General features: G+C 42.5%; 1 long non-coding RNA gene across 2 annotated transcripts in view; it reads left to right on the top strand.

Annotated features, from left to right (window-relative positions):
- LOC148161933 (uncharacterized) overlaps positions 1-15,765 on the top strand; it is a 55,777-nt gene that overhangs the window by 15,031 nt on the left and 24,981 nt on the right. For both annotated transcript variants that reach the window (XR_015767270.1, XR_015767271.1), the window contains exons 2-3: positions 2,690-2,822; positions 4,472-4,552. This is a non-coding gene — a long non-coding RNA (uncharacterized LOC148161933). The remainder of the gene's footprint in view (positions 1-2,689; positions 2,823-4,471; positions 4,553-15,765) is intronic.

Below are 15,765 nucleotides of genomic sequence, written 5' to 3'. Positions count from 1 at the left end.
CTAGCTTCCCTGCAATTGGGGGTCTTTGTTCACTTCTTTCAGCTGGACTGCTGGAAAGCCGCCCCGCATGTGGGTCATGTGGGGTCGGGGTGAGAGGATGCCAGAGTTAGGGCCCCTCCGAGGCACTCTCCCACCTCAGGTCTCCACGTCCCCCGTCGCTCCTCAGCCGCTGTGGTTACCCCCATCTTTGGCCTCTGAGTCTTCATGCCTTCAAGTCTGTGATTTTTCTAAGTGCGGAAGCCACGCTAAAACATTTATTCTGAGGCAAACCCAAAATATAACAAATAACAAAAAATGAAAATGAGAACTATAAAAATGGTCAACTCTCTGTTTTGGGGGACCTTCAAGACCACCCCCAGTTTTAATGATTACCTGGGAGAATCCCCCAGGACTCAGCACATAGTCCTCCTCATGACCATGATTGATTTTAGCAACGGGACACAGGGCACAGACAGCTGAGTGAAAGGCCCTGGGGTGAATCTGGAGGAAGCATGGCGCACGGTTCCGGAGCGCCTCCCAGCGGACCCTCACAGGACGTGCTGCACACCCCCAGCAGCACGTTACGAGAACACAAGTGAGATGGTGCCTACCAAGGAAACACAGGAGAGACTCATGGAGGCATTCCTCTGTCTGGCACATGTCAAGGTGCCAGACTCCCAGAAGGAAGCCTATGTTCGGTATAAACCACGCTGCTTGAATAAATCATTCAGGCACAGTGAGTCTTTCTTATCTGGGAATGGTGGGAATGCTCCTGAAATCCACATCTCTAGACCTCACCCAAGGGCCAGCCTTGCTTGTGAGCAGGCCTTTCTCAAGTCTGCGTTCCTTTTTCTGCACAGCCTACTGCCTCAGCCAAGGTGTCTTCACAGGAGAAGTGCTAGCAGTATTGTTCTGGGACCTCACGCAGCCGGGTGAGACCAGTCTGCATGCCTGCTGCCAGGTCTGCCTCGTATAGGCCCTGGCCAGAGCCCGTTAAAACAGTACCGTTCACCTTTTACCACCATGTCCAAGTGAGAAATCCCAGCTGCCAGACGTGCTGTAGGCCTGGCAGCCCCTTTGAATCTCAGATGCCAGTCACTGGCAGCAGGAGGGTTTCCTGCTGGACTGGAGAGCCTGCCGACAGTTGTGAGAAGCAAAAGTGCCCTCTTTCCTCTGCTCCTCCCCAGTGTTGTGCCACCCGGAGTCTTCATGTTGTCTTCCCAGACTTTCAGCTGAAAGGGTTTTATGCAAGAAGCACAAAACATTTGGGGAGCCTGGGTGGCTCATTTGGTTGAGTGTCTGACTCTTGGTTTTGGCTCACGTCATGAGATTGAGGGATCGAGGGACCTCAGGGTCATGAGATTGAGCCCTACATCAGGCTCCGTGCTTGGCGGTGAGTCCACTTGAGATTCTTTCTCTGCCTCTCCCCCCACCCCCGCTCGCTCTTTCTCCTGCTCTCTCTCAAATAAATCTTAAAAAAAAAAAGAAGAAGAAGAAGCACAAAGCATTTTTTACATGAAATTATTTTTTTCTTTAGAGAAAGAGAGATAGTGTGGGGGGGGTGGAGGCAGAGGGGCAGAGGGAGAAGGAGAGAGAATCTTATGCAGGCTCATGACCCTGAGATCATGACCTGAGCCAAAATCAAGAGTCAGACTCAAGAGACTGAGCCACTCAGGTTCCCCATACCAGAAAATACTTTTATACAACTTAATCCTGAAGACACATCATGTTTAGGAATTGGTCAAGAGGAAATCTGAATCTTCAAACCATTTCAAAATGGCTTTATGTACCCCACCACCGCTTTTGTCCCCATTATTTATCTGGGGAATGGCCCACAGAGATCATGTACTTTCTGGGGCAGCGGCACTGACTAATCAAACTACCTTACTCTCAGGTGCATACAGGGGGAGGTGAGGGAAGTGGGTTCAGGCTCGTGGTCCACTGTTGCAAACTGCAGCTGATCTGGAATGCCAACCACAAGTTAACAGCAGCCAGACACTCCCAAGACAGATGGGGCTGTGGAGGGTCACCAGCATGGGATGGACCTCCCTCTTGCAGCTTTGGGCAGGGGTCACAAGTTGGTGCCCCTAGCATCTTGATTTCATATGGCCCATCAGAGCATGGGCCCTTGATCATGGGCAGCTCAGATAAACCAGATGGCCCAGCCAGCATCCGGCTTGTTTTAATGGCTAATTTCCCTCCAGGGGTTGTGAATTCTTGCACCTGTTGCAGGTCCCAGCTCTGTTTGCGAGCCTGTTCCTCGATTCAGCTTGGCGCTGATCGTGCCATGCTTGAAACAGCCCTGGCAGACCACGTAGGGTCCAGCTTAGAGTCAAGTGCAGGCATTTGGGGTCTGTTGAGTCCAGGGGTCCAGATGATGGGACTTCCAGGCCATGCTGGGAGAGCTGTGCTAAGACGCAGCATCAGCCCTGCTCCAAGGAGGGCTTGAGGGGACGGTGGAGATGGGGGAGGGGGGTGCCTCGTTCTCAGGACACATTGGGAAGCCCACCCTGTTCAGACACCAGCTTGGCCCTCCATCCACAGCTTTTACCTTGCTGTGCAGTGAGCTTGAGTTTGACGAGTTCTTGTGTGAGTGGCTAGTTTTCTCTTTTTACATTCGTTTTTTCAATAGTCACTAGATTGTTGTATCAAACCTGCATTTGTATTACAGAATTTACCTTAAACTTAGAAGTCTCTTTTCACTTTCCAGTTGAGCACCTTCAGGTATCTTCAAGCCCTCCTTGGAGCAGGGCTGATGCTGCGTCTTAGCACAGCTCTCACAGCATGGCCTGGAAGTCGCATCATCTGGAACCCTGGACTCAACAGACCCCAAATGCCTTCAGGTATCTTCAGGTGTACGTGATGCCCATTGTTAACGCGTAGATTATTAATGAAACGGAAAAGGAATCCTAGTCTTCCTTCAGAGGGCAGCAGGGAGACTGGAAATGCGGGCAGCGCATGGGCCAGGGCACTGTGGCTTCAGGGTCCTGAGGGCAGGCAGGCAGCAGCCCTGGCGAGGAGCATGGGGACACAGCGGGCTGGGGTTCTTTCCCTCCTAGCTGATGTGGGTCTTGTTTAAATTTCAGGCCTGTAATAAGGACAGATTTCTGAAACTTCCGTATAGCATTGTACTTGTCCAGCTTTCTGATAGCCAATTAAGAATAGATATATATATTTTAAAACAACTGAAATCCCAAGAACTAAAAGAGTTCTGATAGTTTACTCTGAAAGGCTCCAGTATCATCTCCATTGGTGGATGTAACTCACCCACTAAGAATATTACTTGTGTCCACATGAATCAGTTTGAAAAATACAGGAGCATATTTAGATTATAACAAATTCAGTAGGTCACTCTACATCCACATGATCATTTGCATCCTCCCTGTGTGAACTCAGGTATGCTTCCTACCTGTGTGCTTTGGAGTTTTGTCTCCTAATGTCAGTTACACGCCGGTCACGTTAGGATGTGTGGGATCACCACACAGAAGAAATGGGAAGTCACTCGCCCTTGGGCTGTCTAGTAGGCAGTACAGTCAGAATCCTGTGTGGGTGTTGGTGGTTAAAGTCCATACAGGCAAGGAACTTTTTGGTACTATAAATTGTTTGTGATCTCCTGGTAAACATAATCATGCACCATTAAAAAAGTAAAATTTGTTATCAATACATTTTCACCTATTATAACATTATTTTAATAAAATTATATAGAGTTTTAAAAACTAAAATTTATAAATCAACAGATGTACTTTTATAAATTGCCTTAAAATAAGGTGCTTCAGTGTCATGTCCAGAGACTTACTGTTTAAGCATTTACCTGTTGCCTGTGAGTCGGGTAATCTAAACGATTTTTTTCTACTTCAGAGCTAGTTCTGGGAAAGTTGCTGTGATGTGTGAATAGTTAAAGCCTTACCATACAATTTTATAAATATAGATCGTGGGGATGTGCTTCAGGCACATGGGAGAAATGCAGTATGTTCATAGCTTCAAGGAAGTCAGCTGTTTATGGCAAATGCAGTAGCTGTTAGAAGAAAAACATGCAAGTAAATTTAGGAATTTGCTAAATTGTTTTATAGATCTTATGCGGAATTGTGAGGATTATTTAAATCCCACTAAATTCTTGGGTACCCATGTAACTCCTGAGTACTCATACACAGTATGACAGAACTCCACGAAGTATATTTCCACCTTTAAACTTGGAATCTGGGACAGCCCCAGGCAACATGGAGCTTTTGAGCAACTCCCAAGTGCTCGACATACACCTATCATTAAGTAGTAGTCTTTTAGAACCAAGAGAAATTGCCACACCTCTGTTGAGCTTAAAAATTATTTCCCTTAGTTATCCTCCATCCTAACCTAGTGTTGGCACACAAAGTATAGGAAAACCAACCATCACTTTTGGTACATAACATATGAAAAATATTAGTCGGTGATTGAAAAATTTCCAAGTAATTTTGTCTAATTATAATGTAATTAATTCAGATATTCTGTATTCCAGGACCTTTTTTCAGTCAGTGCTTATGTGTATGCCCAGAAGCCACAACTGGATATTCATAGTTTTGAAGGCACATTTACCAGGGTAAGTTAAATCTTGTGTTAAATACAAAGATATTCATTGTGTATATACGTTAAAAACAGCAAATCTTAAATTTGAATAAATGAGAACAGAAGCTTTGAACTGAAAAGGGAAAGCCTAGAGAATGTTTCAAGTTCTTAAATTTTCCCACATCCGGTCTCTGTGGGATATACTCAGTACAGTGTTTTTGTTTAGCACATTTACTCTGGAGAAAGTCCTTCTCCCTGAAAATATTACGAGCCAGTAAGATGAAGTACTTTCACTAGTTCAGTGTGAGTTTGGATAGGATTTAATAGACTGTGATACCCACATTGTTTCCTGGTTTGTATTGACTGGATGGCTGTGCATCTGCTCATGTACACGTGTGTGCTTCATTGGATTCTTTGCACGATCATGGTGTTTTGCTATAGCTTGAAGTCCCTTCTCCCCAGTGACTCCCCAATCAGATTTGGAGGACTCAGTAACTTTTGATTTTAACAGCTGATATTATAAATGCTTCATAATACTTAAGGGGTTTGTGGGGGAACCTGGATGGCTCAGTCGTTAAGCGTCTGCCTTCGGCTCAGGTCATGGTCCCAGGGTCCTGGGATCGAGCCCCACATCGGGCTCCCTGCTCAGCAGGACGCCTGCTTCTCCCTCTCCCACTCCCCCTGCTTATGTTCCCTCTCTCGCTGTGTCTCTCTCTGTCAAATAAAGAAATAAAATCTTTTAAAAATATATATATAATCCTTAAGGGGTTTTAGTATATGTCTATAGTTTACTCTTAATTGCTGCAGATTTCTGTTGGTATAGTCTGCTTCGTTTCCCTCTTGTTCACGTGCCAGGATTAGTGAGCAGTTGTCATCATTTGAGAAAGCACTTGCTAATGCCAGATAATGAGGACATTATGGGGATGTAAAAATGAGGATGCCTGTGGAGGAGATAGTCATTGGCCATTGCTTTGTAACTTTATTTTTACGAGTGCTTCAGTAACAGTATGTTCAAGGTGTTCATGGAAACAGATGAGGGAGACGAGGCAGTGCATAATGAGGTCTGGAGAGAATACCGAGATCTTTATGTGTTTTTGTAAAAATATTTATGAAGAAAGCATCTTCTAATTAAAGACAATGTAGCATTATTTGAGAAAAAGCCTTTCCAAAGGGCTTCCTTAGTACGATAAGAGTTATTAACTTAGGGGGCGCCTGGGTGGCTCAGTCAGTTGAGTGTCTGCTTTTGGCTCAGGCCATGATCCCAGGGTCCTGGGATTGAGCCTCACATCAGGCTCCCTGCTCAGCTTCTCCTTCTGCCTCTGCCACTCCCCCTGCTTGTGCGCTCTCAAATCTTTCTTGTGTCAAAAAAATGGATAAAATTAAAAAAAAAAAAGTTATTAACTTAGCCACTATTAATATTTTGGAATAATATTTGCTTACTTCCTTTCTGTTTCACAGATTTATATTGCTTATCACTTGCTAAGAGTTGGAAATGTCTGCTAGACAATGTGTGGAATCCCCCTGAAATCAGTGCGAGGGAGCAAGAGTTTGGCTGAACACAGCCAGGCTGCAAAGCGCAGTTCACACAGTGCGTGACTGAGCATGGGACGGTGCGTGACCTGTGTGCATGGCCGAGCGTGTGAGACTGTATGTGAGTGAGCGTGCAGATGTGGGGGAAGGGTAGCCAGGCTCCTTCCTGAAGGTCTTGTCAGAAGAAGGAAGAAGCCATTTAAGCATTTTCAGCTTAGAAGAGAGATTGTAATATTGGTGTATGTAAAAGAGTCCTCTAGACTTCCGGTTTGCTTGGGATGAAGGCAGTCACCTGAATTTGCTCCCATCCCACTGCGTCCCCAAACCGTACGGGTCAGGTGCAGGTAGCTCGGGCTGCCTGTAGCTCGTGCACGCAGCACACAGGGGAGAAAGAAAACACTGTGAGCTCCAGTTTCTGTAGTGAGGAAAAGTACCCCACATGGCACAGTCACCTCCAGAGCCAGGAGAGGGCACAAGGATTTTCTCTCAGGATTTGGATCTGATGGCGGCTTTGTAGTTCTCTGAACTTCTATTTAGCTCGTGTGAGTTACCGCATGTTCTTGATGGGAACAGTCCTGGCCTTTCGTGGCCTCCATTTAGTGTTTCTGACAAGATTTTATTTCACTCCTTTTAAATACATTCATAGTGAATTCCGGATTATTTTAGGAGAAAAAGCTTTATTTTTTGTGTACATCTTTCAAAAAGGAAGAAAGGAAAAACCATGCTAAATAACTGGCTTTCTAACTGGAAAGTGGAAATCACCAGTATTAAGTGAGCGTTTAAAGAAGTGACATCTGCATATATTCCTTTTCTAGAGTATGAACTACAAGGGAGAGAAAACATAGTGTATATCAGCCTAAGTAATTAAATAAGAATCAGAGCGAATTAATTCAGGTGTCCTGTGGCAATTCACGTATTATGTATTCTGTTGCCTGAGCAGCATCTAATTATGCACATTGTGAATACTGTCCGCTGCTTACCCTATAATGTCAGGGTAACCCCAGCTGCTCACTGCATGACATCCCGAGTGATAGAAATGATCCATGTTATTATTGATAGAATTGATTTGCTTATTGTTCAGGACCTAGCAATTCTCCCTGAAGTTTAGAGTTTAAAACTGTAGCCAGTTTGAAATATTATCAGTGTTCCTAGGCCTTTAACATCGCCTTCCCATTTAATGTTCTTTATATGTACTTTCTGCTGTCATTTCTTCTGCAAACCATAGCACACTCATCATTGTTCAGGTCTTTTCCAATCAAAATACTCTATCCTTTCTAAAAAGCAGATCTCTGTTGTTTGTTAAGAGGGGTGCACTATTGTGAAAACAGCTTCACGTGGTGACATTTTGCTTTCTCCCTCCCCAGAGCAAATTTCATCTTTGCAAACCGTGTAACATTAAGGAGAAGGAAACCGAGAGACAAAGTGACTCAGAGATAATTTCTTTCCCATCTTCCCAATCTTTATTCTGTATTCTATGAGATTGGTAAGGAGCTATCTTTTACAATAATTTTCTTAGTATTAGAAAAAGTTTAATGTTTAAAGTCCATCATTGTTATTACAGAATTGAAAAGAAACTGCATAGATATTGTGTGTTCTTCAGTACATAATTGTGCTAGAAATAGACAAAATGAATTCACATGATTAAATAGTTGTAGAAAAGTAATGGGAGAACCAACTTAAGTTTCTAAAATGAAATTGTATTGAACCTTTTATTTGCAGTTTAGAAAGCCTTATAATAATAGAAAGACTGACAAAATTTACGTATTTTAAAAGATTTTATTTATTTTACAGAATGAGCGAGAGAGAGAGAGCACAAGTGGGGTGGTGGGGGGAAGAGCAGAAGGAGAGGGAAAGAATCTCAAGCAGACTCCCTGCTGAGTGCAGAGCCTGACACGGGGCTTGATCTCACGGCCCTGAGATCATGACCTGAGCTGAAATCAAGAGTTGGATGCTTAATCGACTGGACCATCCAGCTGCCCCATGTCTATTTTTTAATGCCTTATTTTCTTGGAGTTTGACACAGTGGGAAAATGTTGTACTAAAGGATCTGTGTGCATAGGTAATGTTTAGATGTCCATATGTAAGGACCCCTAGGAAGAGTTTCAAACTCATAAAAGTGTACTCATTTGTACTTTGGTGGTCACTTGATGATGGGCAGCTACAGGCAGGTTGTGCCTCAAAGGAGTGCTTCTAAGGCATGCCACGGATTAGGACAGCTTAGAATAACAGCCGACTGCTGGCTTCCCACGGCGTGCAAAGATAAGGGGTGCTGGAGAGTAGAGGGGGGCTCCACGTGTTTCTACTGTTTGATTTCTTCAATTACTGGGCAAATATGGGTGCCTGCTCTGCGCTTGGTGCTCAGAAGATCTAGGTCAACACCATAGTTACATAGCTCACAGTCTGGGTCGGGGGGAGAGAAGCATGGAAATTGCCACGATACATGAAGATAATTCAGAGTTCACATTAGAGAATCATTTTATTTGTTTCATACTTTTTTTTTATTTTTTTTAAAGATTTTATTTATTTATTTACAGAGAGAGAGCGAGAGCAGGAACACAAGCAGGGGGAGTGGGAGAGGGAGAAGCAGGCTCACCGCTGAGCAGGGAGCCCGATGTGGGGCTCGATCCCAGGACCCTGGGATCATGACCTGAGCCGAAGGCAGCCGCTTAACCGACTGAGCCACCCAGGCGCCCCTGTTTCATACTTTAAATGATAAGTGTGTGAGTCAACAACTGGCAGGTTTTATCCAAATTATATACTCCATTTGCTAGGTTGTGGCTGTAACTCCTAGATTAACATATAATTGAAAGATAAGCCATGTGGACCATATTTGGGAAATAGGAGTGAGCGTTGTTCTCACTCCTATTTCATCAGTGTCTTTCAGGGTTGGATTCTAAGACCATCTCTCAATGGATCAGAAGTTACACATTTTAGTTCAGCTATAAATAAATTCAAGTACAAAACAGTTGATGCAGAGAGGCCACATACTCCTCTTTTGAATGTTGATGCTTTGTTCTGTAAAATCATAAAAGTCAAAGGGGAACTCCGTTTTCTTGGAGGATTTATTTCTCAGGTGATTGTTACCTCTGCTTTGAACAGCTGCTTTGGTTCTACACAGAGGGACCAAGTGGCAGCTCCCTTCCCTGGCATTTTCCTGTGGAAGAATCGAGCGCACAAGCACAGTACTTGAATACCGTCCCGTGTGGTAAAGACGCTCACGACGGTACGCGGGCTGCTGTGCGGGAGCTCCGTCAGAGGCCGGCTGTGTTTGAACATTTGTAAGGCTGTGGTCACCATTGCTGAGAAGCTGTATAAACTGAAGTGGTTACAAGTGCTCCGAAGTGTGACAGTCTTTCTCCTTCTGACGTAAACACTAGTGTGACTCTTCTGACTCTTCCAAGTTGTTTCTCAGAAACACATTTTTAGTGGGATCGTGGAAGCCTGATGTTTTTTTTTCTTAAAAAATACTTTTCCATAGTATTTTGTATATTGATGCCGTTATGTAATTATTAATAGGTTTTTCCAGCTACACCTACTAAATGCAGCAAAGTGTAGAACAGATTTTACTTGACAAACTATATTTGAAGAAGTCACTTCACAGTGACTGTAAGATGAGAAAGAAAGTGAGTGTGTCTCCAGAAGCAGAGCTTTGGCCATACACGGGGGCCGTGGTCCACAGATCCCTTTCATCAAGGGCCGTCTGCGGAGCTCCTGGATCTTAGACCCAGTTTAAGAACTGATACTCAGAAGACTTCCTTTTCTGTTCTGTTCTTTGCTACCGTTGCGCTCCTGCCCGTCCGTGCGTGCGCCGGTGGCGCACTGTGTGTCACTGCGTGTGTCCCTTTTTGGCTCTTGCACTAGACCAGGGACAACTGCGGTGAAAGGCGCGCTCAGCTCTCCTCCTGGCCCCAGCCTCTAACACGGGCTGTGGGCTCTGCCTAGGAACCGAGTGCGTACTGGAAAGAGTAGAATGAACTCTCCTCTTCCCACAGGATGTACCCTAGGCACATTGACATTATATACCCCTCTCTATTCTTAAAATGGGTTGATTTTCAAGAGACACCACCCACCTGTGTTTTGAACACTGAATGGCATCGCAGTCAAATGACGAAGCCTGTCTTATCTGTCGAGTGGTAGCTTTCTTTTTAGGGCTCTCTGACGGCCTCGCGAGGGCTCTAGATGGCTGTGGTCCGAGGACTTAACTGCTGACTGTCCAGTGCTTGGAATGCAAGAGGCTGAGCAGCGGCTGGTCCTGCTGTCCCATGTCCACGAGGCCGCTGTGTGCCAAGCCCTTCCCTTGAATTCAATTTAAATTACAGTGTTTCACCTGATCAATATTTGCAATACTAGGGGAAATATTTTGGAAACTTGTCAGGATTGGTTTAGATGTTGTACCTCACAAATAAATCAGAGAACCAAATATCTAGTAAGTGCCTTCCAAGTAATTAGCAAAACGGCCAGAATTTATATCATTGAAAACGACTGGATGAGGGTCGCCTGGGTGGCTCAGTCGGTTAAGGGGGTCGGCCTTCGGCTCAGGTCATGGTCCCAGAGTCCCAGGATCGAGTCCCACATCAGGCTCCCTGCTCAGCGGGGAACCTGCTTCTCCCTCTGTCCTTTACCCTGCTTGTGGTCTCTCTCTCTCTCTCTCAAATAAATAAAAGCTTAAAAAAAAATGGTTTGATGAGTGAACGGAAAGAAAACACCAGTAGCACAAACCTCTGTTTCTTACACGCATGTTTGAAAATTTCAGTTTGTTTCCTCCTTCCCAAGTTACTTTTACTTCTCTGATCTTAAAATACAATTCTCCATGGAGGGGGCATTATAGAAGAGAGACTCATGCCACTCGGGACAGTGAAGGTTTGGTACCTCAGACACATAAAGGCAATATGCCACCACGCTTGAAATCTTTCCTGGGATACTTCCAGGGGCAGGGCTCTGGGCTTTTGTAATTCTCTATTCTAGAAACACTCCATAATCAAAATTGCAAGAATGCTGTATAGACCATGTCTTCAGATCAGGGCGAAAAGTTCCCAGATTTGAAATATTTTTGTGTTTAAACATACGCATTATAATGTAAAGATAAAACCGGAGTGTGCGTTATTGTTATTGTGATAATGACTTATGGCCGTGCTTGAGATCTGTACACAGTAGTTCCTAACATACAGCTTACCTCTGAGCTTTTTTTAAATGAAAAATGTCTAGTATAATAATAATTTTAAAGAAAAATAAAATACAAATGTTGCCTTTATAGAGATAGATACAGATATGTATTCGTTTTAAAATGTTCACAGATAGACTTTTTTCTCCCGTGAATATGTGTATTTGAAAAACATAACCCTTCTCTTTAGCAAAAGGCGAGGACGCCATATTCTACAATAGCCACTAAGTAGAGGTTGATGGGTTAATTTATAATTTATCTGTGATAATATTTTATACTTTTCCAGGAGGGCTGTGGTTGTTATTAAGTTACATGTTGGAAGATAAAATTTTAGTTTGCTGCCTGAAAGAAATAGAACATGTAGTGGTTTAATGCAAATTTGAAATTATTTATATTAAAGTTAAATATCTTAAAAATGAATTGATTAAAGGCATTCTTTCCACTTATAATTTCATTTCTTTAAGTATTCCCGTATGTTTTGTAATTTTTTTCATTTTGTTATGGCAAAATACACGTAACATAAAATTTACCATCGTAAACATTTTTAAGTGTATAGTGCAGTGGCCGTAAATATGTTCATTATGTTGTGCAGGAATCACCACCATTCACATCATAAAACTGAAACTCTGTCCCGATGAAAGACTCACTCCCCCTACCTGCTCCCTGCAGCCCTTGGCACGCACCATTCTCCTTTCTGTCTCTGAGATTTTTTTGGCTAAGTACCTCATGTAACTAGAATCATGCAGTGTTTGTCTTACTGGGATTGGCTTGTTTTACTCGGCACCAGGCCCTCGAGGATGATTTGTGTTGTAGCAGGTGCAGTAGACTCGGTAATATTCCATTAGATGGATAGGCCACAGTCTGCCTCCATCCATCCATCCATCCAACCATCCACGGACATTGGGTTGCTTCCACGTGGTCGCTCCTGGGGATAATTCTGCTACGAACTTGGAGGTACAAATATCTCTTCGAGACCCTCCTTTCCATTTTGGGGGGGTCTATACCCACAAGTGGAATTTCTGGATCAAATCGTAATTCCGTTTTCAACTTTTGGGGGACCCACCGTACCGTTTCCCACAGCGGCTGCCCCATTTTACCTTCCCACCAGTAGCGCACAGGGGTCCCATTTCTCCACATCCTCTGTTTCCTCCTTTTCTGAGCATTGCCATCCTCATGAGTGTGTGGTGTGAAGTGGGACCTCATTGGGCTTTTGATTTGCTGTTCCCCAATGATTAGTGATCTTGAGCATCTTTTCATGTCTTTTTGGCCATTTATATATCTTTGGAGAAATGTCTATTTGAGTCATTTTCCCATTTTTGAATGTTTTTTTGGTGGTGGTGATGAGTTTCAGGGGTTCTCTTTATATTCTGGATGTTAATCCCTTGTCAGATCTATGATTTGCAGATATTTTCTCCCATTCTTTGGGTTGTCTTTTTACTCTGGATAGTGTCTTTTGATGCACACAATTTAAAAATTTCATGAAGTTCGATTTGTCTGTTCTTTCTCTTGCTGCCTCTGCCTTTGGTGTCACATCCAAGAAATCACTACCAAATTCAGTTTCATGAAGCTTTTGTCCGATGTTTTCTTCTAAGGGTTTTGTTGTCGTAAGACTTACATTTAGGTTTTTGGTACATTTTTAGTTATTTTTATATGTGGTATTAGGGAAGGGTAACTTTATTGTTTTGCATGTGGATACCAGTTTTGCACTGGTATCATTTATTTATTGAATTTATTGAAAGACTCTTTTCTCCGGTGGAAGGTCTTGGCACCCTCATCAAAAATTATTTTAACCATCTATGCAAGTGTTTGTTTCTGGGCTCTTCATTTTATTCCACTGGTCTGTATGTTTGTCTTTATGCCAGCACCACACCATTCTGATTACTGTAGATTTGTAGTAAATTTTAAAATCAAGTATGATTCTTTTTTTTTTTTAAGATTTTATTTATTTGAGAGAGAGAATGAGATAGAGCAGGAGAGGGGGGAGGGTCAGAGGGAGAAGCAGACTCCCCGCTGAGCGGGGAGCCCCATACGGGACTCGATCCCGGGACTCCAGGATCATGCCCTGAGTCGAAGGCAGTCGCCCAACCAACTGAGCCACCCAGGCGCCCAAAATCAAGTATGATTCTTCCAGTTTTGTTCTTTTGTTCCTCCAAGATTGTTTTAGATGTTGGGATCCCTTGCAATTCCATATGAATTTTAAGAGGGTTTTTCTATTTCTGCAGAAAATGTCATTGGGATTTTGATAAAGGATTGCATTGAATCTGTAGGTCACTCTGGGTATTCTTGACATTGTAACAATATTAAGTCTTCCAATCCATGAATATGGGATGTGTTTCCATTTATTTATGTCTTCTTTACTTTCATCAGTTTTGCAGTTTTTATTGTACAAGTCTTTCAAGTTAATTCCTAAATATTTTATTATTTTTGAAGGTAGGTGGAATTGTTCTTATAATTTCCTTTTCAGATTGTTCATTGGTAGTGTGTAGAAATGCAACTGATTTTTTTTTTTAAGATTTATTCATTTATTTTGGGGGGGGTGCAGAAGGAGGGGGCGAGAGAGTCTCAAGCAGACTCCACCCTGAGCCCAGGGCCAGACACAGGGCTTGATCCCACTACCCTGAGATCATGACCTGAGCTGAAACCAAGAGTTGGACACTTAACTGATGCTTAACTACCCCGCCTAGGCGCCCCTGAAATGCAGCTATTTGTATGTTGACTGTGTGGCCTGCTGCTTTGCTGAATTCATTTGTTAGGTCAATCTTCTTGTGGAATCTTCAGTGTTTTTTATATACAAGATCATATCTGCAAACAAGTAATATTACTTATTCCTTCCCAATAACGTGGCTTTTATTTCTTTTTCTTTCATAATTGCTATAGCTAGAACTTCCAGTACTATGTTCTAAGCTGAATAGACATAGTGAAAGTGGGCATCCTGACCAAAAAAAAAGGTTTCAGTCTTTCACCATCTGGTATGGTGCTCACTGTGGGCTTTTCATGTATGGCTTGTATTATGTTGATGTAGTTCCCCCCCCCCAGTTTTGTTTTTAAGGTTTTATTTGAATTATTTGACAGAGCGAGCATAAGCAGGAGGAGGGGCAGTGGGAGAGGGAGCAGCAGGCTCCCCACTGAGCAGGGAGCCCAATGTAGGACTCGATCCCAGGACCCTGGGATCATGACCTGAGCTGAAGGCAGGCGCTTAACCTACTGAGCCACCCAGACCCCCCTGTAGTTCCCTTCTTTTCCTAGTTTCATTGAATGCTTTTGCTTTTTTTCCCTCAATCACAAAAGCGTATTGAATATTTGCATTTTCTGCATCAGTTGAGATGATCATGTGGATTTTTTTCTTCATTCTGTTAATATAATGTATTACATTGATTGGCTTACATGTTGAACCAACCTTGCATTTTGCTTGGTCATCGTGTATAATCCTTTTAATGTTTTGCTAAATTCTATTCACTAGTATTACAAGATTTTTGTTTGCATCAGTGATCATCAAGAATGTTGATCTTTATTTTTCTTGTCATGTCTGTGTCTGGCTTTGGTATCAGGGTTGTGCTGGGTTTATAGAGTGAGTTAGGAGATGTCCCTTCTCTAATTTTTTGAAAGTTTGAGAAGGATTGATGTTAGTCTTTCTTTGCATTTTTGGTAGATTTCACCAGTGAAGTCATTGGACCCAGGGCTTTTCTCTGTCAGATTTTTTATTATTGATTCAGTCTCTTAGCTAGATATATAGGTCTATTCAGATTTTCTATTTCTTCATGATTACTCTTAGTAGGTTTTGTGTTTCTAGAAATTCATCCATTCATCCAATTTCTTGCCACATGGGTACTAATGTATTCTCTTTTAATCCTTTTTATTTCCGTTGAAGTGTAATATTTTCCCACTTTGGTTTCTGAATTTAGTAGTTTGAGTCTTCTTTTTTGTTTTTTTCTCAGTCCAACTAGCTACAGGTTTGCCAGTTTTGTTGATGTTTTCAAAGAATGAACTTTTGCTTTCATTCACTTTTAAAATTGTTTTTCTGTTCTTTATTTCATTTATCTTTGCTCTAATCTTTATTTTTTCCTTCCTTCAGCTGGCTTTAGGTTTAGTTTAGTCTTCTTTTTCTAGTTCCATAGTTGTAAAGTTACGTCATCGATTTGAGATCTTTCCTCTTTTTTAATATAAGCATATATTATAGCTTTAAATTTCCCCCTTATCACCACTTATGTTGCACCTCCCAAGTTTTTTATCATTTGTCTCTAAGTATCTTTTAATTTCCTTTGTGATTTCTTTGTAATCCATTGGTTGTTTAAAAGTTGTTGAATTTCCACAGTTCTGTGAATTTTCTGTTATTGATTTCTCTCTTTATCTCATTGTGGTTGGAGTAGATACTTTGTATGATGATCTGTTGGAGCTTCATTTGTAACATAAGGTCTGTCCTGGGAAATGTCCCATGTGCACTTGAGAAGAATGTGTATGCTGTTTTTGGGTGGAATGTTCTGCATGTCTGTTAGATCTAGTTGGCTTATTTTGCCAAGTTTTCTCTTTACTTACTTCTGTCTGGTTGTTCTAGCCAT

Source organism: Eumetopias jubatus, unplaced genomic scaffold (assembly GCF_037043125.1).
Source record: "Eumetopias jubatus isolate StellerSeaLion01/CBP00866 unplaced genomic scaffold, mEumJub1_p1.0 scaffold_36, whole genome shotgun sequence".
In the NCBI taxonomy this organism is placed as follows: Eukaryota; Metazoa; Chordata; class Mammalia; order Carnivora; family Otariidae; genus Eumetopias; species Eumetopias jubatus.
The sequence above is the reverse complement of the archived record's forward strand: the minus strand, read 5'-3'. Positions and strand labels throughout refer to the sequence as shown.